At 43.7% G+C, this 25736-nt stretch overlaps 1 protein-coding gene across 6 annotated transcripts in view; it reads right to left on the bottom strand.

Moving 5' to 3' along the window:
* The window catches only part of LOC145344107 (DENN domain-containing protein 2A-like), a 110998-nt gene that overhangs the window by 71304 nt on the left and 13958 nt on the right, over positions 1–25736 (bottom strand). The window contains exon 1 of one of the 6 annotated variants that reach the window (XM_080190956.1): positions 4161–4262. The exons of the other annotated variants lie outside the window; for them this stretch is intronic. The gene's annotated coding sequence lies outside the window, so the exon portion shown is untranslated. Of the gene's footprint in view, positions 1–4160; positions 4263–25736 lie in introns of those variants that run through there. 6 annotated transcript variants of the gene reach the window in all.

A 25736-nucleotide genomic window follows, 5' to 3' on the forward strand; every position in this document is an offset into this window, starting at 1 on the left:
TTACTTTACTGACTAATCTGCCTTGCCTTGTCAAAGATGTTACCAAAACGCATGTAAACCACATCAACTACGACCTTCTATGATCCTCCTTGTTACGTCCTCAAAAAATCCAATCAGGTTAGTCAGACACGACCTTCCCTCAACAAATTCCTGACTAGCCTTGATTAATCTATCCTTTTTCAAATGGCGATTAATACTACAAAGAACAAAAACAGCCTGGGAAACAGGCCCTTCGGCCCAACGAGCCCGTGCCGCCACCTCTACACCACCAGTCCCCCTCTCCACCCACAACCCTTGTCTAATGTTTTATGGCCATCCAGATTGAGGGAACCTGATTTAGGGACAATTTATTCCTGCCAATCAGCCTAACAATACATCTTTAGGGTGTGGGAGGAAACTGGAGCACCCGGAGAAAACCCACGCAAGCACGGGGAGAATGCGCAAACTCCCACAGACACCGGCCCAAATCCACGTGTCTGCACAGCAATCAGCGATAGTCACTGAGCTGTCGTCTTGCCCAGTATCTGGTCCAGTTTAGGCACACACTAACGACATGAAGCACTAGGCCAATCTCGAACAACCACGAGCAGCCCCAGTACGACCCATCGCGTGTATGCCCCTCGTTGGACACAAGGCGGACCGACTTATAACCTGTGAATGAAAAGGGAAAAAAAAATTGTTGCTCAGAATTTTGATCCAATGTCTTGCCCATCATGAATGTTAAGCTAACCAGCCTCTCAGTACGCAGTCCAGCCCTTAAATCTTTTTTTAAACAATGGTTCAGTCCTAGGCAAAGAAGATTGGAAAATGACAATCAGAACCTCCACTATTTATTCTTTTGCCTCCCTTACCTTACAACTGGCCCTGGTAATTTATCTTTCAAAAATGTTAAACACATTAATATTTTCACTTTCACTATGTTTATCCCATCCAATATCTCCCACTCCTCCTTAACTATAACATCTGCATTGTCCTTTTTTGGTTAAGACTGGCACAAAACATTCAAAAAGAACTATATCCACATCTTCCACCTGTACATACAGGTTATCTTTTTTGTCTCCAATAAGTCCTACTCTTTTCTAGTTGTTCTCTTGTTCTTTATGTATTTATAAAATATCTTGGCGTTTTCCTTGATTCTTACATGTCAATATCTTTTCACACCCTCTGTAACTTCCTTGTTAATTTCACTCTTGCATTATACTCCTCTACACAAACTAAACATGTAAATGGTTTACATTTACAAAATACTGATCACTTCTTAAGTATCCACAGATACTACACATAAAATTAATAATTTCATTATGTTTGCAAACACAGCACAATTTTGTAGGCAGAAAGATCCCGCATACAGCACAGATAAATGTGATTCACTTTTTGCAGGAATTGTTTTGAGAAAGGAATCTTGGCCACAACATCCAAATAACAGTGCCTCATGGCACTGTTGGATCATTACTTTCTATCTGTACAGTTTAAACATCTCATCAAAAAGATGGCACTTCCAGCATTCCTAATCCTTCCTCAGTACTGCAGCCTGGATCAGTGTGTTGTCCAACAGAAACTGATGACTAGCTACAGGCATAACCTTCAGCCGGGTGCTAATTTTCTATATCACCAGTGAATAGAATTTGGGGATGCTAGAGTGGCATTCAGACACCCCAGGGGACAGGTGTGGATAGAAATCAGCTCTGTTGGAGGCTGATTACAGTGTTTCACTCTGTAGTGGAGCTGGGAGGAGCTCTTGGCTCCACTTTCACATTAATTTAAAAGCATACCTTTCTCCACTGGTTCCTTTAAGGGATGCTGGTTAGGTTGTGTGCAGAGCATGTTTTGCTGAGCACCATCAGCTGTGTCCTGGCCAACTATGCAGAGGGAGCCTCAAACAGGTTTGAGTTTGCTGATTTCTATTTGCAAAGGGTCTGTGACATGTTTCAGGTACTGTCTCCTTTAATGGCCCTTTTGTGCCTTCACCAATAGCGGGCACTACTATTCCATCATGAGTGTGCACACCTCATCTATCACACTGGATGTTTAGATGTCTGTTTTGCAGAGGAGACACAGGCGTGGGAACATTGCATTTCTAAGCCACACTGTCTTTAATTTAAATACAGAGTGGTGGAATGGAATCTGGAACCAACAACAAGATTTTTAAAACCAGTATTGCTGCAGGTTAGGGGTTATTAAACACAGTCAGTGACAGCAGGATCCCAGTGTGATGACGTCATTGTCAACAGCTCTACAAGAATATTCTCCGCTGCTTAACCCAAATGAAAAGGTGAAAGGAAAACTCTAGTGTTATAACAATAACGCTCCACAGACCATCTGCATAGCACTTTGAGTAACAGAGCAGCACCTGTGTTTCCACTCTGAAGGGGGAGGTGGAGAACTATTCAAGGCCATTCCATCCCCACCACTCCTTCCTGAGCCAGTCAGTGACGCCATCTAAAATTGTAAAACAAATATTTTGCAACAAGTCATTTCAATGTAAAAACAGAAAACATAAACAGTAGCACAGTGGTTAGCACTGCTGCCTCACAGTGCCAGGGACCCAGGTTCAATCCCCAGCTTGGGTCACTGTCTGTGTAGATTCTGTACATTCTCCCTGTGTCTGCATGGGATTCCTCCAGGTGCTCAGGTTTCCTCCTACAGTCCAAAAGATGTGCCGGTTAGGTGGATTGGCCATGCTAAATTCTTCCTCTGTGTCCCCAAACAGGTGCCGGAGTGTGGCGACTAGGGGATTTTCACAGTAACTTCATTGCAGTGTTAATGTAAGCCTACTTGTGACACTAACAAATAAACTTTTAAAACAAAGAGAAAGCCAGATAGCTATTTCAAGTGGAACCAATCCTCAATTCTGCTGAGATGAATCACTCAAAATATTAATTGGTTTTTTTTGTTTGACGTCAACAGACTTTAGTTCACATTCAGCATATGGTTTTTGAGATTTCAAGCCTTTACGCTTTGCGTGTCATCACATTTTCTTGTATTTCAGCCAATTTCATCAATAATCCAGGTAAACTTTCAACACCAAACTAATCAGTGACACCTCAGCACACCACGTTACATCAGAGAATGTGATAAAACTGATGACATTTCAATGTAAACTTCATTGTATTAAAAGGCAACAAATAGCTGCTAATCTTAAAATTGATAATTACAGGGAAAACACTTATTACATGATATGAGTGGATCAATGAGGATTGCTAAAGAAAAGCACCGACAAGTTTAGGAATGCACACTCCGCCATCTAATTAAGTTTTTTGCTTTTAGTTAGGCAGTCTCACTCCCTAGGGGATGATGTAAATGCATGAAGTAACTCAAGCAGGCCTCAAAATTACTCTCAAGGAGGTTGGCAGAAGGCCAGGCCCACAGAAAGGCAGCTGAAGAAAGAGCCAGGATTCTTGTCTATAGTATGTAAATCTTCAGGGAGCGAGCCAGTAAGTCAGTGTGCAGTCAGTCTCCAGTGCTAAACATTGCCAGGAATAACCCATTGTCCGCTGGAACAAAAGCACGAGCTCTGGCATGTGAGCCAGGAGAGGCCATCTGGCTACCCTGTTTGAAAACCAGTGTTAAGAATGTGACCTGTGGGATATCTTTATTTGTGCTAGGGAGACAGGCCCCGGAATGAAACAGAGGACAATGCCCCGTGTGTGAGTGTAGGGTTACATATAGTAATGAACTAAAAAGGTAGGCAGACCCAAAACCTCAGCGCAAACTGGTGGTAGGAAACCTTACGTTCAGTACACTAGTATAGGCTGATGTCAACATTCCAGGGCACTTGTACTGATCCTTACAAATCTAGTTAATTTCTTCAAAAACCTGAAAAGTTTATAGTGGTCTCTACAAATCACTGTTTTGTACAGATTCACACTGGGAACCTTTAGTGTAATGATGAGTGTTCACTAGGGGAGTATGCATAAAAAGAGATTTCACAACATGATCCCAACTACATCCTACACATTAAGCAGGAATGAGCTTGGACACAAGTCCAGAGCTATATGCATGCGGAACTGTAGGTTTTACTTTTCTTTCAATAAATTACTTGCAGCAATTCCTGCCCCACACATGCTAAACATCTGCAGTTGTCACTTTAGGTTAGTGCCTATTTGTGTTCGTGGACAAACAAAGAAAAAAATCAGCACCATTCTTGGCTCCACTTTTACCTGCTGCTGTCACTTAAGGACTGAACCCTGCTGCGGGCAGGAGGATTCAGGGTATTCTTGTAAGATCAGAAATTTCTTCCCACAAATGCAACCATGTTCAATCCTCTCTGCAGCAGTGCAAGAAAGAGTGAATTAATGGCACTTGAGTGACAACAGAAAACAGCGAAATGCACCCAAAATATCCTGCAAATTCCCCTCACAAATGGGGGAAAATCTCCACAAAGAGTGTAATTTTTTTCATTAAATAAGCCATGGAATATTGGTCATACAGCACAGCCCTTGTGCCCAATCAGTTCTATAGTCATGCACTTAGTGCGATTCCCAAGGCCATATAAGCCAGTTTTTACAAAAATACCTTTGATTAACTCATCATAATTTTGGCGTGATTTGTCTTTTCTCCCTCCCATTTCCTCACCTTCACCCCTTGATTTGACACTGGGCCAAACAGGGAGGAGTGGATACACGAACACTGTACAATACTGAACAGCGCATCATTCTATATTATGAAATGCTAAACATGTGACTCAGTCACAGGCCACCTCATCTGACATCTAAAGCTCTTTTATTAAGTGTGCTGACTTCTATTGTACTAAATGGTGAATCTGTTGTTGTTGGTGGAGGGTGAGGGGAGAGTGGGTCACTTGAAGCGATTAGGTCACTTAAGTTCCACCCACGTATTCAGATTTATCGTATTTACGTCATTAGTCAGTCAGTATTGCATGGGAGAGCGATTTACTGGAATTTTACCACCTTGCCCGCTCGCAGTTCTAAAATCCTGCCCAAGGCCAATGGGAATGCCATTCTGCCAGCCTTGCCAGCCCTGATTCCGGGGCGAGCTTGCCGGTAAAATGACAGCAGTTCTGTCTGACTGTGCTGAGAGAGGCTGACAGTTCCTGAATTGAGTTTCAAAATACGGTTTTGTAAGCTTGGATTCACCAAAGGAGTAAATCATTATTCGTAAATGGTTACAAGACGGCAGATGCTCCTTCCTCTGGAAAGACAAACTAGAAGAAGAACGTCGTCTCTATGGGGTCGGCATTGCTGTTAAAAACCTTTCCCCCTCCGTGGGATGAGCAAATGCCTCACAACCCTATAGCTCACTCTGCCCCTGAAGCAGCACATCACAGCCATCAGCGCTCACGCCCCAACCAGGGCGCAACAGACAGGACAATACAGGCACTCAGCTCCAGCCTCAACCAATTGCTGTCCCACATCCTGAAGAGAGACAAGCTGATTCTCCTCAATGGCTTCAATGGTAGAGTCAGGAGGGGTGCAACTCTTTGGAAAGGCGTCTTAGGCAGTGAAGGAGTGGGGAAAACAAATGCCAATAGAGTTATCCTCCTCTTGACAAACTGTCTAGAATATGACCTGGTCATTGCAAATGTCCTGTTCCACCAGAAGGACAAGCAGGACACCTCATGGCAACAGACTCCAAGCACTGCCACCCAATAGACTATATCATTGTCCAAGCAATAGACCACAAAGATGTCCACATCATACCTGCCAAAACCAGAGCCAAAGACTGCTGAACTGACCACTAACTAATCTGATCTACCATTTCCATCACCCTGGCCCCAAAAGCCGAGGCAGAAAAGTCTCTGCTGCAGGAGACTCAAAGTCACTGGACTCAATGACCCTGAGGAGAAAGAGCTATTCAGTTGGCATCCCATCTGGTGATGACCAATGAGCCAGAGCCTCAGAGTATCCACATGACCTAGTCCACCTTAAAGAGACCATTGTCAGCACTTGCAAGGAGACGCTCACCTCCTGGGCATCAAACACCAAGCCTGATTTGATAAGAATGATCAGGAGATCCAGGATCACCTTGAATGCAAACGCAAAGCAGTCTTGAACTGGCAGCTCCACCAAAATCCAGGTGAGAGGAAACACACTTACAGGTGACTGAAGACTGAGATGCAACAAAGAATCCGTGACCTAAGGAACAGATGGTGGGTGGAAAGAGCACAAGGGACACAGCAAATTTCCCAAAACCACAATGTGTGTGACTTTTACAGCACAATTAAAACCATCTATAGTCCGAGTATCCAGGGACCCACCACCCACAGTCAAAAATGGAGAGGAGCTCATCAAAGGCAGAAAGGCAATGCTGGAAGCACTTGGAGGACCTCCTCAACAAAGATTCAGCCATCCACGCAAGTAACCTCAACACCATCCCACAACACGCTACTCACCACCATCTCATCACAACCCTAGCTTGCCTTAATTGTGATCATCTTCAAGGGAGGAGATATGTCCGACTGTGGGAATTACAGAGGGATTTCCCTACTCTCTGCCATGGGAAAAATCATCATGAAAATCCTCCTGAACCACCTCCTCCTAGTGACTCCTCCTTGAGCTTCTACCCATCATGAGGAACAACAGACATGATCATTAACGTGCAACAGATACAGGAAAAGTGCAGGGAGCAGCATTAGCTTCTGTATATGGCCTTCTTCAACCTTGCAAAAACTTTTGACGCTGTCAACCATGAGGGAGTGTGGAACATCCTCCTCAAATTCAGCTGCTGGAGAATTTCATCACCATTCTCTGCCTGCTCTACAGTGACATGTAAGCCGTATCCTCACCAATGGAACCACCACAAACCCAATATGTGTGCAAACGGGGGTCAGACAGGTCTGGGTTATCACACCAAAGCTCTTCTCCATCTCTCTCGCAGTAACACTCCACCCCATCACCGTGAAGCTTCCTGCTGAACTGGAGCTAACTGACTGGACAAGCGAGATACTGTTCAACCCCCTATGCCTCCAAGCCAGAGCCAAGGCCATCCCAAGTTCTGTCATCAAGCTGCAGTACACAGATGACGCTTGTGTGTTCACACATTCAGAGGCTGAACTACAAACCATTGTTGATGCATTCATTGAGGCTTATGAGAGAATGGGCATCAGACAAAACATCTGGAAAACAAAGGTTCTCTTCCAGCCCACTCCTGCCACCCAAAACTGCTTCCTGACCATCAAGATCCACGGTGAGCCCCTGGACAAGATGGATAATTGCCCATACCACAGGAGCCTCCACTCAGGAGGGGCAGACATTGAAGGTGAAATCCAGCATTGACTCCACTGTGCCAGTGCAGTCTTTGGATACTTGAGAAACAGACCGAGACCTCAAATCCAGCACTAAGTTCATGGCCTACAGAACAGTGCTCCTGTGTGCATCAGAAATATGGACCATGTACAACCGACACCTCAACTCCCTGGAGAGACATCACCAACATTGCCTCTACAAAATCCTACAAATCCCCTGGCAGAATGAGCATATCAATATGAGCTTCTTCTCCTAGGCTAATAAAGCACAGGTCACACTCGACCAGCTGCAATGGGGGGGCCACAATGTCCCCTTGCTGAATTCAGACTCCCAAAACAAATGCTCTACATCCAAGCTCCACAGTGGCATGCGATCACTGAGACAGCAGAGGAAACATTACAAGGACTCTCCAAAAACTTCTCTAAATAAATGAGACATCCCCACCAAAACAAGCACCACTGGGTGGAGCATGTGGAGGCCGAGCATAAACAGCGGAAGGAGAACACAGAAAACAGAGTGTTCCACCCATTCACCTCATCAAACACTCCCTGTCCAACCTGTAGCAGACTCTGCAGCCCCAGGATTGGGCTATTCAGCCACCGCAGAGCCCACCTCCCTGGAGTGGAAGCAAGTCCTCCTCAACCCTGAGGGACTGCCAAAGAAGAGCCAATCATTGATGAGAAATAGAACAATCTCCTACACTTGGCATCCAAGTGTCAATATTAAACTCTCCCAGATTAGGTGAAGTGTGATGATCATTTTATACTGCCCCACAATTACCAAGTTCAGTAGTACACAAATTAGAGAGATGCATAGGAAAGCTCATTAGCCATAGGAGTTCCAGGTGAATTAATGCATATATGTACCAAGAACAGCTCTCTCTAAACAGGTCAAAGCTTTCTTTGCACTCAAGCATTTCCAGGTCAGATGGAGTAGGAGTAAGAAGCAGATTATGAGATTCATTTTACACATCCAATGTATTAAACAACTTCCCATTCCCCAAACTGTGCATTTTTTCATGATTCACTTGTTCAGGATAAGAGACAAATGGCCTAGAAATTGATTTGTGTTTGAATACTAATCTGACGGGGGTGAAACCATGATCATGAAGCTTGATTCTAGTGGGGGGAAATTTTCCCGTCCCACCTGCCATGGGAAGCGTAGCGGGTGGGGGGGTGGCGACCATGCAAACAAACATACATTAATCTGGGGTGGGATTTTCTGGTTTTGGGGCAAGCGTGGTCAAAAAATTCCACCCAGTATGTTTGTCTTGTGGGGACCATGAATTACATTGAATCTGAATTTTTTTTGGAGCAGGCACAGAGATGGATTAAGGGCTTGCCCTGTTCACTCTGCACTTTGGCTTTGTAACCTTGAGAAAGGAATAAAATTAATTTTTTAAAAATCAATGCAAGATCCTATTGTTGGCAGCAGGTTCACAACAAATCAACCTTTCAGTCTCATTGGAATTCAACAAGCAAACTGCATCTTTCATAGTCCCAAAAGTGGAATAAACACACGCATGCTGACAACAGTATTGGATTCTCAGGAACCCATTGTACAGGTGTAAAATGGGAACAGTGCAATCCCATTTCTAGGCTCCTGTCATTATGAAAAGTTGTATGGATACATATTTGTGCTTGCAGTAGGAAGAGAACTTGGAGGGTTGCCTTTGGGTGTCTGGTCAACAGCATGGTTGTGACCTCAGAGACTTCCCAAGGGTCTGAAGTTTCTCTAAATACTTTGAGCTGGAGGAATGCCAAAGTCTGTTTAACATCTTACTGAAGATTAAGGAACGAGATCAACTTCACCAGGTGGGGGAAACCCAGATTGGTAAGTTAAACATTCCAAAGTCATGAGAATGGCAAAGCACAACCCAGAGTTCCTGAGAGAGCACATAACACACAAGTGAGTGCATGAGGTAAAAGGGAACAAATAAAGGTAAAGACTTTTTAAATGTCTATAGGTAGAACAAACTTATCAAAGCAAGACCAACTTAAAATTAAAAGGTAAAAATTAAAACTGCAAAACTGTACAGATTTTAAAAGTTGCAGGAAAACTGTGCCAATGCAGCACCTCAAAAATTCTCAGCCCCCAGACATCCTTTCTGATCATATTTCACTCTGGATATATCATCCCACCTGGATTGAGGTTGTAGCAAAAACATGAAGGCCGATTGGCCCATTGGCCAAAAATGGATGGGTCACTAAAATTGCTTTCAGTTGACTCCTTGATGGACTTAATTGCCCACTAAATGTTGCTGGTTGTTTCTCCGACTGCTGTGTGCACTAGCCAAGTGAAATATCGTATCGGTGCACCAGGATGCATACCTGCAATATCTCCTGTGATTTTCTCATAAAATCACAGAATCCCTACAGTGCAGAGAGAGGTCATTTAACCTATTGAGCATGCATTGACAACAAACCCACCCTGGCCCTATCCCTGTAACCCCACGTATTTACCCTGCTATCTCCCTGACATCAAGGGGCAATTTAGCATGGCCAATCAACCTAACCCGCACATCTTTGGACTGTGGGAGAAAATCAGAGCACCCGGAGGAAACCCACACTGACACAAAGAGAACGTGCAAACTCCACAAACACAGTTACCCGTAGACAAAATTGAACCCAGGTCCCTGGCACTTTGAGGCAGTAATGCACACTGTGTCACTGTGCCATCCAAGTTGGGTCAAGTAGATGTCTGCTCAAACGAGGTAAAACTTCTGCCATGGGAAGTAATAATTAGAAAGTCATATCACATAGACACAAGTTCAAAAGGAATTCTTGAGATAAGTAAATAAAACTAAAAAAGGACAGGAGAAGTATAAAGAGGGTAGAAAAAGGGCAATCAAATTACAACTTAGATAGAAACATTAAGTGCCTTTGCTGTGGACCACCCAGCAATGAGAGTGCCAGACACATTAGGAAAGGATACAGAGATGTGAACTGTTAATCAATAAGTTCAAAGGAATATGGACCTCATTATTTATAAGGGAGGGAGAATGCCTGACCGCAGTTGGGAAACATGGAGATCCTGTCAAATTTAATGGTAGGAGCTAATTCAAATGATTTTATTCCATTTCTCTGGCCAGCTGCTGAGCCGGAAATCTTGTGATTGGCCACAGCCAGTGTCTGCTGGGAATGATCGCTGCCAAGCAGGAAGGAAAGGGGGCAGCATAGTGGCTCACTGGTTTTAACACTGCTGCTTCACAGCGCCAGGGACCTGGGTTCAATTCCGGCTTTGGGTGACAATGTGTGTGGAGTTTCTCCCGTTGTCTCAGTGGGTTTCTCCCGAGTGTTCCGGTTTCCTCCCACAATCCATTGATATGCAGATTAGGTGGATTAGCCATGGTGAACGTACGGGGTTATGGGGATAGGGCAGGGGGTATGGGCCTGGGTAAGATGCTCTTTCGGAGATTTGATACAGACTCGATGGGCCAAATGGGCACTGTGGGGATTCTATGAGTCTGATTGGGGAGACACAGCTGGGAGTGTGTCAGCTGATCATGGGCAGGTTTAGCTGAGAGGACAGGGAAACAGTCCTGCTCCACATTCAGTGACAGAAAAACACCTAGCTGCTGAATCTGGCAACTCTTCAGCTGACATGCTTCTTCGGCACATTCATATTTAGCCTTGCCTCACCAAGTGTTTGTTCAGTCTAACTTTCAGAGAGGTTGAAGAAAGTACACAGGTAAAGGACATGAATACCTAGTGCTGATCACAGAAATATTCCTGTTACCTCTCTGATCTATGCTGCAAATAGATAAAGAGCAGTGTGTGTCAATGCCTATAAAAGTTACACATTCAGACTCCTTAAAGATACCAATGGCAGACCCAAATTCATTACATCCACAAAAAATGTTTGTGCAGAAATTTGAATGAATTAGGAAGTTCACCTGTAAGTTAGCCCTATCTGATGCTTTCCCATTAAGACTGTGGCTGCAGCCATGCCACAGAGTAACCAGTTAATTTCCAATCCGGATTGAGAAATTAATTATTTTATTAAATATGGGGTTACGTAATGAATAGACATTGTAATCCACCACAGTCTCCAACACTTTCATTCATGCGCACCATAAGACTAAAATACTTTGCACCTACAATGTATAGCATCTTATCACAGCTTTCAAAATGTCTTAAGGTTTTGATGCAGCGATCACTTCTGAATGTTAATACAATGGTAAATATTAACACAAAGTCTTACTTTTCTTCCTGGCACAGTCCATTCTCCGATTATCAATCACAGAATCTGTACAGTGCAGAAGAAGACCATTTGGCCCATCAGGTCCACATCGACCACAATCCTCCCCAGGCTCTGTCCCTATAAACCCATGCATTTATCCAAGCTAGTCTTCCTAATATTAAGAGGCAATTTAGCACAGCCAATCCATCTTACCTGCACAACTTTGGACTTGTGGGAGAAAACCAGAGCGTCCAGAGGAAATCCACGCAGACACGAGGAGAACATACAAACTCCACACAGACAGTGACCCAAGCCAGGAATCAAACTCGGATCCCTGGTGCTGTGAGGCAGCAGTGCTAACTACTGTGCCACCATGCCACCCATTAATCCTTTTATAAACATTATCCTGACTTGGCTTGTACAAGCTGGTCTTGTCAAAAACACCAAACTGACACGGTCTGTACAGAGACAGGCAGGTATATTAGATACAGTTTTCACCCAATTTGTACAATTTTCATGGGGCAACTTTATAGAGAAATTTCTGAATCTGCATTACATGGTTGTACCTTTTTAGCTGACAGTTACATATGCAGCAGGATCATACTCTTCAAGCTGAACAGTCTCGCATCTTATTACTATAATACACATTTTGTGGGTGCACCAAGTCCACAAGAGGACAGGACCAATTAGTTTTCATCCTTATAAAGCTGACCAAAAGCTGACAAATGTCTGGCATAGATTACACAACTCCAAGTGTGGTTCGTCTGAACTCCTGTAGTACATAATTATTGTGGTTTCTAGGTCTCAGTCTGAAGCCAGTCAGGATTATGGTTCTGTGACTAAGACTAATCTGATTTAAATTAATTGGAAAATCAAAGCCAGAATTTTACACTTGGAGTGTTTCCACACCACTCACCACTGCAATGCCTCATGCTGCTGTTACTGTTGGGCACATTCTGACCAGAAGGAAAAGACCAACACTTACTGAATGTTTCAAGTAGACTTTTCTCTCATTTCCTTCACTTGATAACTGCCCCTTTCCAAACTACTATCCAACGGGAAGAGTGAGATCAGGAGCTGATTAGGTCTTTCATCAATAGTATGAACCAAAACGTTCCAGGAAAAGAAGTTAGCGTGTCTGCAAAATGGAACTCTCTCATGTGGGTTCAAGCTGAATTTTCTATTCAAATTATCAGTAAGAATTTCTTCTTTTCATACCCACATGCTCTAGATGAAGAAACTCATCCTTGAATCTTCACCAAACCAAAGCAAGCTGACAGATTACTTTGATAGAAAAACTTCAAATTAATAATCACAACAAAACAACTCCTGAGCATTTACTTGTGATGTCAATATTCCTTAACCTTTTGGGAATTGATCCTTGATTGAAATTATATATTTACATCTCTGACTCTCTTCAAGGCAGATGTCTATCTAAATACAATAGAGTGGACAGCTAGGCAGCCTGTTTAACCCTCTACCAGGGCCAGCCTGTAACTGGAAGTCTCTGAGGAACTCTTGATAGTCTTTCCATAGCTCTGGACTCTCACTCTTGCAAACAGAGCTAATGAATGCAATAGTGTTCAACAAAACCACAAGCTGAAGAATGGCAACAGCTTCAGATAATCCAGTGATATATGATCTGGAAAGGACTCCAAGCCTACTATTCATACCCCCATCCCAAAAATGAGGGCAGGCTAGACATTATTCCATCTAGACCTGGACCATCATTTAACCAGTCTTTAAACGATCCCATTGCTTCTCCGTAATCCTGCCCTAAATCAGATAGTCTGCCAGAAAGTGATCCCATTAAAGAGGCAGCATCCCTGCCAAAGGGACAGGGTTCTAAGAATCAAAATCTGGATATGGATTTGATTCAGCCACCATTAGCAATTTAACCGTCAAAATCTTTCCACCTCACACAAGGGTGGGGCAATGCATTAGATCCACATGCTGTGACTCGTATTGTCAGAATGTAGCCCTGCACCGAAAATATGGCAAGTTCGCAACTTTAGCTGTGCTTATTAGAGACAGCTGCCAGTGGAAATCAAGTGGAAAAAAGACAGAACAAATCTCATTCACTCCCTAATAGCCTGCAGCAGAATAACACTGAGTAGAGACTTGGGAGCTCACATGTACATTCAGTATTGAGGAATGCACAATCAGAACGAGGACTAGAATGGAAACTGTCCAGGAGGTAATAAATTAATGAGTAGAATTACCTAATTAATGAAATAGGCAAGCAAATTGTAGATTTTCTGCTCACAAGATTAATGGCAGATACTGTGGTGCAATGAGGTCTCTCTTTTGGTACTTTTGTCCAGTGCGAGTGAATGGCCATTCAAGTATATGTGCACTGTTGCACTTGATGGATATGGGGAGCAGCGGTGTAGCAAGAAATTGTTTTAATTCCTCCTTCAAGACAAGTTAATTCAAGTTACTTGTCAAATGAGGAGGATAAAAGGACTCAAAAGCCCCCAGCTGACAACCCGTTACTTGTTGTGTAAGAATCTGGTCTGCAAGAGGGGACAGGCTAACATCTGCAAGCCTGGCATTTGACCAAACAAGCACAACTTGATATCAGTGTGGATGAGAATCTTCAGTGAATGCTACACTTAACAGGAGAGAAATGAAAGATAGAAACAGTAAATTCATTTCTCAAGAATTGCTTCTCAGGAATTTGGTCATCAGTGTGTAAAAGTGTATGTTAGTCTGTCTTGCCAGTCACATTACCATCCACAATAGACAGGCTGAATGGAACCAACAGCACTATATTGGAGCTTTCAGAATAGGTGCTTGCACTTCCATCAGATCCACTGAGTTAACAATAGTTAGAATTGCCCCAGGACCAAAAACTAATAAAGAGAAAATAGAACCTAAGAGTAAACTAGCAAGAGACAGAAATTGCAAAAGCTTTTATTCATAGTGTCACTACAATACAGAAGGAGGCCATTTGGCCCATCAAGCCTGCACTGACAACAAACCCACCCAGGCTCTATCCCCGTAACCCCACTTTTATGCTGCAATCCCCCGTCACTTTTAGAGGTATGCTGCCTGTTTAATGGGATCGCTTTCTGGCAGATCATCTGATTTAGGGTTGTTGGATTAGGGAGAAGCAGTGAGATCTCTTGAAGACTGGTTTTAGTGAAATATAAATGAATGGTCCAGGGTTAGATGGAATAATGTCTAGCCTGCCCTCAAGGTATTATTAGGATGGAGGTGAGAGTAGTGAGCTTGGACTCCTATCCTCACTAAAGAGAAATTTACCTTGGTCAATCAACCTGACCCACACAACTTTTGAATATGGGAGGAAACTGGAGCACCCGGACAAAACCCACACAGATGCAGGGAGAGTGTGCAAACTCCACACAGGCAGTTATCCAAGGCCAGCTTTGAACCAGGGTCTCTGGCAATGTGCCACTGTGCCACCATGCCACTATTGAAATGTACAAATGCAAAGATTTGCTAAAGACTTTTGTGAGACATGTTTAGTTCTCCATACCTTAGGATGGATACACTTGCATTCGAGAGAGCACAAAGCAGGTTTAATATCTGGCTGAGGAGATTGGTCTGTGGAGGAGAGACAGAGTACACCAGGCCTAAATTCTACGGAGCTTTGAAGAATGAGACATGATCTCATTGAAATTTAATGTTCTTAAGGGGCTTAACTGAGTGGATGCTTCCAATGGCTGGGGAGACTAGAACTATGGTCACAGTCTCAGAATAAGGGGACACCTTTTAGGTCTGAGATAAGAAGAAATTTCTTTATTTATAGGGTTGTGAAACTTTGGAATTCTCTATTCCAGAGACCTGTAGATGGCCATTCATTGAGTACATTCAAGGCAGAGAACAGTGCCTTTCTGGATACTGAGAGAATCAAGGGATGGTTGATAGTATGAAAAGTGGAGCAAAGCCGAAGTAGTCCATGTCCATATGCAGCAAGACTTGGACAACATTCAGGCCTGGGCCAGGCAATGCATTTCCAACAAGAGAGAATCTCACCAACTCCCCTTGATATCCAATGGCATTACCATCATCAAATCACCCAGTACCAACAACCTGGAGGTTATCAGTGACCAGAAGCTGAACTGAACCAGCCAAACAAATACTGTGGCTACAAGAGTAGGTGAGCGATTGGGAACTCTGCAATGGGTAACTCACCTCCTGACTTCCCAAAGCCTGTGCACCATCTACAATGCAGAAATCAGGGGTGTGATGGAATACTGATAGAATCATAGAATCTCTACGGTGTACAAGGAGGCCATTCAGCCCATAAAACCTACACCAACATCAGTCCCATTCAGGCCCTAGCCTGTAACCCTGCTAATCTTCCTGACTAGGGTCAATTTAGCATGGCCAATCAACCTAGCCCACACATCTTTGGAGAAAACCCACAGAGACATGGGGAGAACGTGCAAACTCCACACAGAAGTCACCCAAGGCTGGAATTGAACCCTAGTTCCTGGTGCTGTGAGGCAGCAGTGCTAACTTCTGTGCCATCATTTCTAGGAAAAAAAAAGACACAGTCGCCAGAATTTTACCGCCCCACCCATCACAGCAATTGGAGCAGGTGAAGGGTGAACAATGGGAAGGTCTAAAGACCTCGTGCGGGATTTTACAATTTCAGGATGACTGAGGCCATAAAATCCCTCCCTGTGTGATTTGTGGGGCAATGAAATGGGAAAAGGAATAGATATAATTTTCTTTCCTTATCCTGCCATAAATAAAAGGAAAGTGGGTGATCTCGGAGTTTGCATTCAACTTAAAGCAAGTTTCATCAGTTTTTTGATGAAGAGTAACAGGTTTGACAGACCACATAAATTTACTCTTTCTCTTATTCTATTATGTTCTTGAGAGCATTACTGAATAACTTCTATGACATAGGCCCAAGCTTACCAATGTCTCAGTATTCGGGAGTAAAATCCAGTTTGTTTTGCTATCAACCCTGACTTCACCTCCATGTTTATACCTTCAGCACCCCAGGTGCAACTGCTCCAAATGTTTTCTTTGTTGACCTCCAAGTTTGACCTTCCATAACCTACTTTCCCAACACCCTTACCCTGTACTGGATATGGCTCCACTTGCTCAATACCCCTAAACCAGTCCTAAAAAGAGAAGACTATGCCAGACCTGAAATTCTGAGAGACCTAGTCCATAGTGAAAGTTTGACAGAATGGGCCTTTCAGCCAACAATGGAATTTACTGTGGACACTCTCCCAACTTGCAAAGCTACAATTGTCAACACACTGGGTGGACCATTGTGTCTATGAGTTTACACAAAAGGTGTTCACTTTGTGATCTGAAAACTGGATCAATGTGATGCCACTGTGATGCAGCAAAGATCTGGGAATGTCTTCCCCAGAGTTAGCATCCAACACAGCAGCTCTCAAGGTTACTTCTGATCTACTTATTGAGGACAATGGGTCCCGTCCATAATGCTGGCAATCTGAATTTATACTTTGCAACCTGGCCATGCCCAAAGGAGATCTAGGTAATATACTTGCAAGCAGTTCTGACACCCAGAATCCAACATTGCATCAGGACTAAGGATCTACTCAGTTGTGGCTCAATGGTTAGCACTCTCATTTCAGAGTCAGCAGGTTAGGAGTTTAATACCCAATGCAGGGACTTAAATGCAAAAATATGGACTGACACTCCAGTGTTGTAGTGCAGCATTCTCTCAATATCTGAAATACTGTCTTCCAGATAAGAGATTAAGCTAAGAACCTGTTTGCCCTTTCAGGTGAACTAAAGCACTTTTTTCTCCAAAGGAGAGCAAAGCATAAGTCAGGGTGTCACCACTGGCGTCCCAGCCATTATTCTTCCCACAAAATCAACATCACCAGAAAGAATCCCTCCACCACCAACAAACAGCCGTTTGGACCATCCACAAGATGCACTGCAAGAACTCACCAAAGGTTCCTTAGGCAGCACTTTCCAAATCCACAATCACTACCATCTAGGACAAGAGCAGCAGGTACCTGGGAACACCACCACCTGGAAGTTTCCCTTCAAGTCATTCACCGCCCAGACTTGAGAATATATCGCAGTCCCTTCACTGTCGCTGGATCAAAATCCTGGAACTCCTTCCCTAACAGCACTGTGGGTGTACCTGCACCACATAGATTGCAGTGGTTCAGGAAGGCAGCTCACCACCAGCTTTTCAAAGGCAACTAGGGATGAGCAATAAATGCTGGCCTGGACAACGATGCCTACATCCCATAAACAAAACAAAAACACAGGTTATCTCGTATTTGGAGATCTGGAAAAAAACACAGCACATTTGACTCTTCTTCGGAAGAATGCTAGACTTGAAACGTTAACTCTGGTTCTTTCTCCACAGATGCTGCCAGACCTGCTTGGCTTTTCCAGCACTTTCTGTTTGGATCATAGATTATCTGGTTGTAATTTCATTGCTTTTTGTGGAACAAAGAACAAAGGACAGTACGGCACGGGACAAGCCCGTCAGCCCACCAAGCCTGCGCCAATCATGTTGTCCTATCCAGACCAGCTGTCTATATCCCTCTATTCCCTGCCTCTTCATGTGTCTATTCGGATAAGCCTTAAATGTCACTAACATGTCTGTCTCGACGACCTCACTTGGCAGTGCATTCTGGAGCCCCATAAGCCTGTGTATAAAAAACTGCCCCCACGCATCTCTACTAAACCCTTCCCCTCCCCCCTACCTTGAACTTGTGCCCCTTGTAATTGTCATTTCTGACCTGGGAAAAAGCTTTCAATTGTTCACCTTATCTACGCCCCTCATAATTTTATAAACTTCTATCAGATCACCGCTTGCCTTTGTCTTTCCAGGGAGAATGATCCCAGTTGATTCAATCTCCCCTCATAACTAATATCCTCCATACCAGGCAGCATCCTGGTAAACCTTTTCTCTACTCCCTCCAAAGCCTCCACTTCATTCTGGTAGTGTTCCGATCAGAATTGGACACAGTGGCCAAAATTCTCCCATCCTGCTGTGCTAATTTTCAACACAGTGGACAGGGAGATTCTCATGGTGGCTCATTTGCGGAGTTCGTGCGAGCATTCCAGCCCTGCCTGCATCTCTCAGCACTGGGTTTCTGGTGGTGTTTGCTCTGTGCTGGAAATTGGTGGGCAGGCACAAAGACCATTTACATGATTAATGGGCCTGGGACTGAAGTCTCCAGGCCTGCTAGCATTTCCCACCCCGCCAGAGCATTTCAGTCCGCTTTCAGGGAGCTGGAGTGAAGATAAGACAACCTGGGCCCCTCTGAGGGCTGGGCAGTGGGGGCATGCCCCCTGGGCATTGGAACCCTGGCAGTGCCAGCCTGTGCCCCCAGCATTGCCTAAGGGGCAATATGCCAATGCCCAATGACACCTTCACAGTGCCCATAGGGCATGGGGCCTGATGGGGAAGGTGCCCTGTTGCCGTTCTGCATAGGGATCAGTAGGGAAAGCAGGGGGGTCAGCGATCCGGATGTGCTGGGGGAGGGGGGAGGTGTGTCAGCCAAGGGGGCGGTCAGCATACTGGGGCATTCAGTACTGTGGGGTAGGGTGTGCGGGGGTGGGGGAGGAGGTGGCATGGAGTGGCTGGAGATCACAGGGAGCCGGGCGGGGGAGAGGGGGGTGCCCAGGAATGGTCGGTGGGCCAGCAAATGGGCCCTGGGGGACAGAGGGCCAGTGTTGCAGTGATCGAGCTGGCCAGCAATCAGGAGGCCATCAGCGCAGGGCCACTGCTCATGTGCTGATCTTTCAGTGACAGTTTGGCGCATGCGCCGTGGCCCGCTCAGCACACTGATTTCAGCCTCTGAAAGGGGTCCCATCCCTTGAAATTTAATGATATTCACGCTGGTGTCATCTGCAGCACACAAAGTGTGGGAGATTCTTCTCTGAACTCCCACAGGAAAAAACAAACGTGATCTCGCCCACTTCCTTTGGTTCTACACATAATTTCCCTCCTTTGTCCTTGAGTGGGCCATCTCTGTCTCTAACTACCCTCTTGTTCTTAATATGTGTATAAAATGCCTTGGGATTGTCCTTGATCCTGCCTGCCAAGGACTTTCCACGACCCCTTTTTGCCCTCCCAACTCCCTGTTTGAATTCTTTTCTACTTTCCTTGTATTCTTCAAGTGCTTCATCAGTTTTTAGTCACCTAGACCTTATGTATTCATCCTTTTCCTTTCTAACTAGACTCGCAATTTCCCTGGTCATCCATGGTTCCTAAATCCTAGCTTTCCTGCCTTTCCTTTTCACAGACACGTGCTTGTCCTGCATTCTGATCAACTGCTCCTTAAAAGACTCCCACATGCCAGATGTGGATTTACCCTCAAACGGCCTCTCCGAAACAACAGCCTCCACGTCCTGCCTAATCCGGATGTAGTTAGCCTTCCCCCAGTTTAGCACCTTAACCCTAGGACAACACTTGTCATTTTCTGAGTATTCAAAAATTTATGGAATTGTGGTCACTGTTCACCTCACGTTCCCCCATCGCAACTTTGATGACCTGGCTGGGCTCATTCCCAAGTACCAAGTCTAGTATAGCCTCCTCTCTATCTGGACTATCTACATATTGTTCCAAAAAACCTTCCTGGACACACTTAACAAATTCCTCACCATCTGGACCTCTAGCCCTAAGGGATTTCCAGTCAATATGAGAAAAATTAAAGTCTCCCACTGCAGCAACCCTATTATTTCTACATCTGTCGAGAATCTGCTTACATATCCGTTCCTCAATTTCCCGTGGGCTGCTGGGAGTCCTGTAGTACACCCCCATCATATTGACTGCCGCTTTCTTGTTTCTGAGCTCTACCTATAGTGTCTCGATACATGATTCTTCCAAGTTCTGTGTGCAAATTGCCTGCCACATTTTCTACATTAAATCAGTGATTACTTGGCAATCCCTGAGTGTCGCCAAAAGGAAACGTACAATCAACTCTCACCTGGCCAACCAAATATTCCCCCTGCCATACATGTTACAGATGAGACTCTGCCCTATGTTGAACACTCCCCATACTTTCATAGCCAGCTCTCTCAAAAGGAGACAGTTTGATGGGGAGATCAGCTATGCCGACTGAGCCTTGTACAAGCCATGTTTTTAACAACAAAGTCCTCCAGAAGTCAGCAAAGTCCGAGTCTGCAGAGCAGTTGTCACCATCACACCCCTCTGTCATAATGAGACCTATTTTGTGTACAACAACACATAAGAGCACTAGGAAGATTCCATCCATAATATCTTCAAATCTTACCTTCAAATTCAGTGGGTGGACCATTAAACAAACACCAGAGTTCTTTTTGGAGTCCGTTCCACATACATTCAGGCAATGCTCCTGATAAATTAACTTTCTTGTTTGAAAGTGTCTCCCTCACCAGGTCCTGTTCTCTCAACTCTCAAAGGGAAGATAAAGAACACATTTCAAAGACACTCTTAAATGCATTCATCTTAATATCTGGGTGGAGCTTGGTACCAAGTAAAGTGAAGTTTATTTATTGGTCACAAGTAAGGCTTATATTAACACTGCAATGAAGTTACTGTCAAATTCCCCTAGTCGTCACACTCCAGTGCCTGTTTGGGTCAATGCACCTAACCAGCACGCCTTTCGGACTGTGGGAGGAAACCGGAGCACCCAGAGGAAACCAGGCAGACACGGGGAGTGTGCAAATTTCACACAGACAGTGACCCAAGCTGGGAATCGAACCCGAGTCCCTGGCGCTGTGAGGCAGCAGTGCTAACTGCTGCCGCCCAACAACTTGTCCATCAAGCTAAAGCACATTTTGAGTCACAACTTCTCGATGACAAAGCAGAGTGGCAGCAGAGATGGAAAGCAAAGGAAGCAAATCCTGTAGTCCAAATCCCACTAGTTCATTGGAGGTTCTGAGGGGAGTTGTGAAAGGTAGTTAACACTGTAATTATCAGTGAGCATCCCCACTTCTGGTCTTATGAAGGGGGGAAAAGTTACTGATGATGCAGCTGAAGATGGTTGTGTTTAGGATGCTACTCTGAGGAACTCCTGCAGCAATGTCCAAGGGCTGAGATGATTGGCCCCCAACAGCTACAACCATCTTTCTTTGTACAAGGTATGATTCCAACTAATGGAGATTTTGCCACTCAATTCTCATTGACTTCAATTTTGCTCAGGCTCCTTGGTGCCATACTCAGTCAAATGTTGCTTTAATGTCAAGGACAGTCACTCTCACCTCACTTCTTCTGTCCACATTTGAACCACAGCAGCCAGTCAGGCATTTGACTGCACAGCAAAAAATATTTACCTCTTGTCTTTGCATGGAAACAATTTGAACTTCTGAGGACAAATCACTATCTAGATCAATGTTTAGGTAAGTGCTTAGTAACACAAATGAATAGAAATAGTTACCCCTCTCACTGGAAAATATGCTGTTTTCTCAGTCACTACGGTACTGCTGCAAAACTTAAACCATTTATTTTTAAGCAAAGATTAATTGTTTTGGGTTGGATACTAGTCGGAACAAGATGGTGCCACGATACAACTGATCCTATTGTCATAAGCCAGATGTTACCCTGGCAACGACATCCTCATCTAAATGAGCGCTTGAATTCCTATCTTTCCATTTTTTTTCCTGAAGCAGTACTCTGGCACATTTCAAAAGCTGCAACGAAGATAAAAGGCATCAGATAAACTGCGTTCCTCCAACAAGGAGCAAATCAAAAATATTACTGCAAGAGAGCAGAGGGAAAGCTGGCTGAGGAATGTGGTTGAATAGAGGACCCCACCCCTATCTAATAAGAGTCAGATTACAGAAGGGTTTGAATATGTCACTCACAGATTCACAAAGTTCAGGATTGAGCTGAGCTTGTGATCTGCCGTATGCTTTAAGCAAGGAGCCACTTCCAGCCATAACAGAAACATTTCTTCATTCTCAGTGAATTCATCCTAGTTCTCGATCCTCTGCAGTGAGATTAAACACAACATTCACCCTCAGTGATGTTGCAATGGGCCCCAGCAGTCATCCCTTGCTTTAAAAGTGACATCATTTTCCCATCCTGTGCACTTAACTGAAGCATAAAATAACAGCTGGAATTAACCCTTTCTCTGTTACATAGACATATATTTCCACACAGTTTTGCCTTTTTTCCCAGGGATATGAAAGAGATTAGATTTTTGCAAATGTAGACATCACTTTTAACTTTTCTGAACAGCAATGAAGATATCAGATCTGAGTATTATCATGACACTTTTCAGCATTAATGTAAAATCATGATGATGCTCTGGATTCACTTTAGTGAGAAAATATTGGCTGGGTTCATCAGCTGCACAGAGACCAAGATCTACTTTGAGGACTGCCAGTGCCCATTATGGTGCAGGTTGTATCTCATTACCTTCAGCTTTCAATGAACCCCAAAGCCCCTGCTCCCAATTTGCCAAAACACAACTTTAAGCAAGACACAACTGGAATAGTATGCTACTGGGTGAATAAAGACCTCTTTTTTAACTTGAGGCATGCATTGAATCATAGAACTGAATCATAGAATCCCTACAATGCAAAAGGAAGTCATTCAACCCATCGAGCTTACACCGACAACAATCCCACCCAGGCCCCAATCCCATAACTCCTAATATTTACCCCGCTAATCTCACTGACACTAGGAATCAATTTAGCATGGCCAATCAACCTAACCTCCGTACATGTTTGGAGTTTGCAAGGAAACTGGAGTGCCCGGAGGAAACCTATGCAGACATGGGGAGAAGGTGCAAACTCCACACAGACGGTGGCCCGAGATCAGAATTGAACCCGGGCCTCTGGCGCTGTGAGGCAACAGTGCTAACCACTATGCCACCGTGCTGTCCTTGAAAGCAGTACAGCATCCCACAATTTCCCAAACCCTACCAACAGACCAGGAACTTAAGGCTGAAAGCCAAAAAATAATAGAAAACACGAATCTCTGCCAGTTGTCTGTAGTACTTTCACAATTTAGACTGTATGCCTCTGATGAAAAGTTTTTAGGTAAAAATGATCCCAACATAGTCTATCAAGGTCTCCAAACCATGCAGTGGGAAGAGAATGGGTCACCCCCACCCCCTCCAAACCCCCACATGCCAGCCAGTTAGATATCATTCTGTTGGTTAAACCAAGCTAGAGTTAGATTGACACCTATCACATGCAATTAATCAAAGGCAACCTTGTGAGAAATAGAAATACTTCCTGCAGTGTATATCCTGTTCAAGTCAGGTCTATACACGTAACAAGGAGGAATCTGAAGCACAAGACAAGAAAATGACATAGCTTTGGGAGACAACCAAACTGTGAGACTCTTCCTTGTAGGACACTTTGCAAAATTCAAAGATTGATTTAGAAGCAATTGATATGACATCCAGGTAATCTTCAATCACTTATTAAACAGAAAGAAAAGAAGTGGCACTTATATCATTACAATAAATGACTTCTTGAAATTGAGTCATGGTATATGCTGCTCTGCTTTCTGAAGCATTTGATGGAAAGGATAATGGAATATACATCCAGATCAGTTCAAATGGCAATCATTTCAATCAGAGACAACTGGAATTGTCAGCTAAGATTCCAGAGATGATAATACCGGAATTGCTGTTTGCCGATAATTGTGCCCACGGCATACAGTGGACATAGCCTTCAGTGAATCGTGGACTGCTTTTCAAAAGGGTCTGATGATTAAGGGCTAACCATCAATTTGAGGAAGATAAGACATATTCCACCAACCAACACCAAACTCTAATGATACCCCACCTGCTATAGCCACCAATTTACACAATCCCAAATGTTGTAGATAACTTTGCGTATCTTGGAATCAGTCTCCAGAAATTTACAATGAGATGCCAACTAGAATTGCCAAAACAAGTTCAGTATTTACCCATTTACTTAAAAGACTATGCCACAAATGAAGTATCAAGCTCACAACTAAATTTGCTGTGTACAAATCTGTAGCCGTACCTATCCTCCTATATGCCTGTGAGAGACGGATACCTTCTCCAGATTTATTAAGTACTTGGATAGGTTCCGAATGAGATGCATTCGGATTACCATGGACATGAAATGGGAGGACAAAATGCCCAACACTAAGGTTCTTCAAAGAGCAGGATTGTTTGGAATTGAAGCACTCATCATTAGAACTCAGTTCAGATGGAAAGGACCTGTGGAATGTATCGCTGATGATAAAATCACTAAGGTGGTAATGTATTCAAATCTTAAACTTCAACACAAGATAGGCTGAGATTAACATTGAAGGAACCTTGAAGTCAAACTCCAGGAAATGTGGCATGTCCACCACAGAATGGGAGAAAAATGAACAAGAAAGTAATACATGGGGAGTGGTGTTGCTTCCTTCAAACGACAAAGGACAAAACGCAAGCTAAATAATGGGACAGTCCCAAACAAAATCAAACAATTAATCTTTGCCCACATTGTGAAAAATTATGCAGGTCTGCATTTGGGTTCCACAGCCACATTAGAACACAGAACAAGTGACTCGACGCATGCAATGCATGGCCATTTTCAATAAGGAGGGGAAACTGAGGATAACAGTTTTGCAACCGAAGATGACAGATAATTTGTACGTCCCATAAACAGAAATGGTGTTGAATCACCTACTGATCCAATTGATTTGATGGTATAGTCTGAAACAAGAATTGTCACTCCACTCTCAAATAATGGCATGGTCTATTTTTTCCATCCACCTAAACAAATAAGCAAAGGCTTCGTTTAAGCTCTGAACCAAGAATGGAGCACTCCCCCAATACTTCAGTGAAATGACCACTCATATTACATGCTAATGGTCTAGAGTGGACTTGAATACACCATATTTTGACTGGGTAGGTTAAATTTAAAAAGCTACATGCTTGCATTCAAGATCATTTTGTGTATTTCTCACCTTCTCCAATGCACAAAGACAGCTATCAGAAACTTGAGTGGTGTGAAGGTCAGTTTCATTTCAGGATACACAAAAAGTTTCAAAATCATCTTTAGAATGGCTTTGAGGGAATTGCTGAGCCTGACAGTCTAAGGAGCTGAGCAAACTGCATAATTGGGTTATTTTGCTAGACAAATATCAGCTTCTTGCACCACAAGGTTGAATATCTCATTTTAATAAGTTTCCTGGGATTGCCACCGACACCTAAATAAACAACTTTAAAATCAAGTGCAGAGATGTTTTACTGAATCATAGCTTTGAATGCTATGAGGGAAAATACACTTTTAAAGGGAGATTCCAATTTTAAGGGACCACCTATAAAAAATCCTGCAATAAGTCAATGCTGAGAAACACTCTCCCTTTAAAAGGCAGAGACTACTTCCTGGAAAGCTGGCAAAAACTCTCTCTTTAAAACTACCTTATTAGTGACTTTCTCTTTAAATAGATTTGGAAGC

This window comes from Carcharhinus amblyrhynchos, chromosome 6 (genome assembly GCF_965287045.1).
Source record: "Carcharhinus amblyrhynchos chromosome 6, sCarAmb.v2.hapA, whole genome shotgun sequence".
Lineage (NCBI taxonomy): Eukaryota > Metazoa > Chordata > Chondrichthyes > Carcharhiniformes > Carcharhinidae > Carcharhinus > Carcharhinus amblyrhynchos.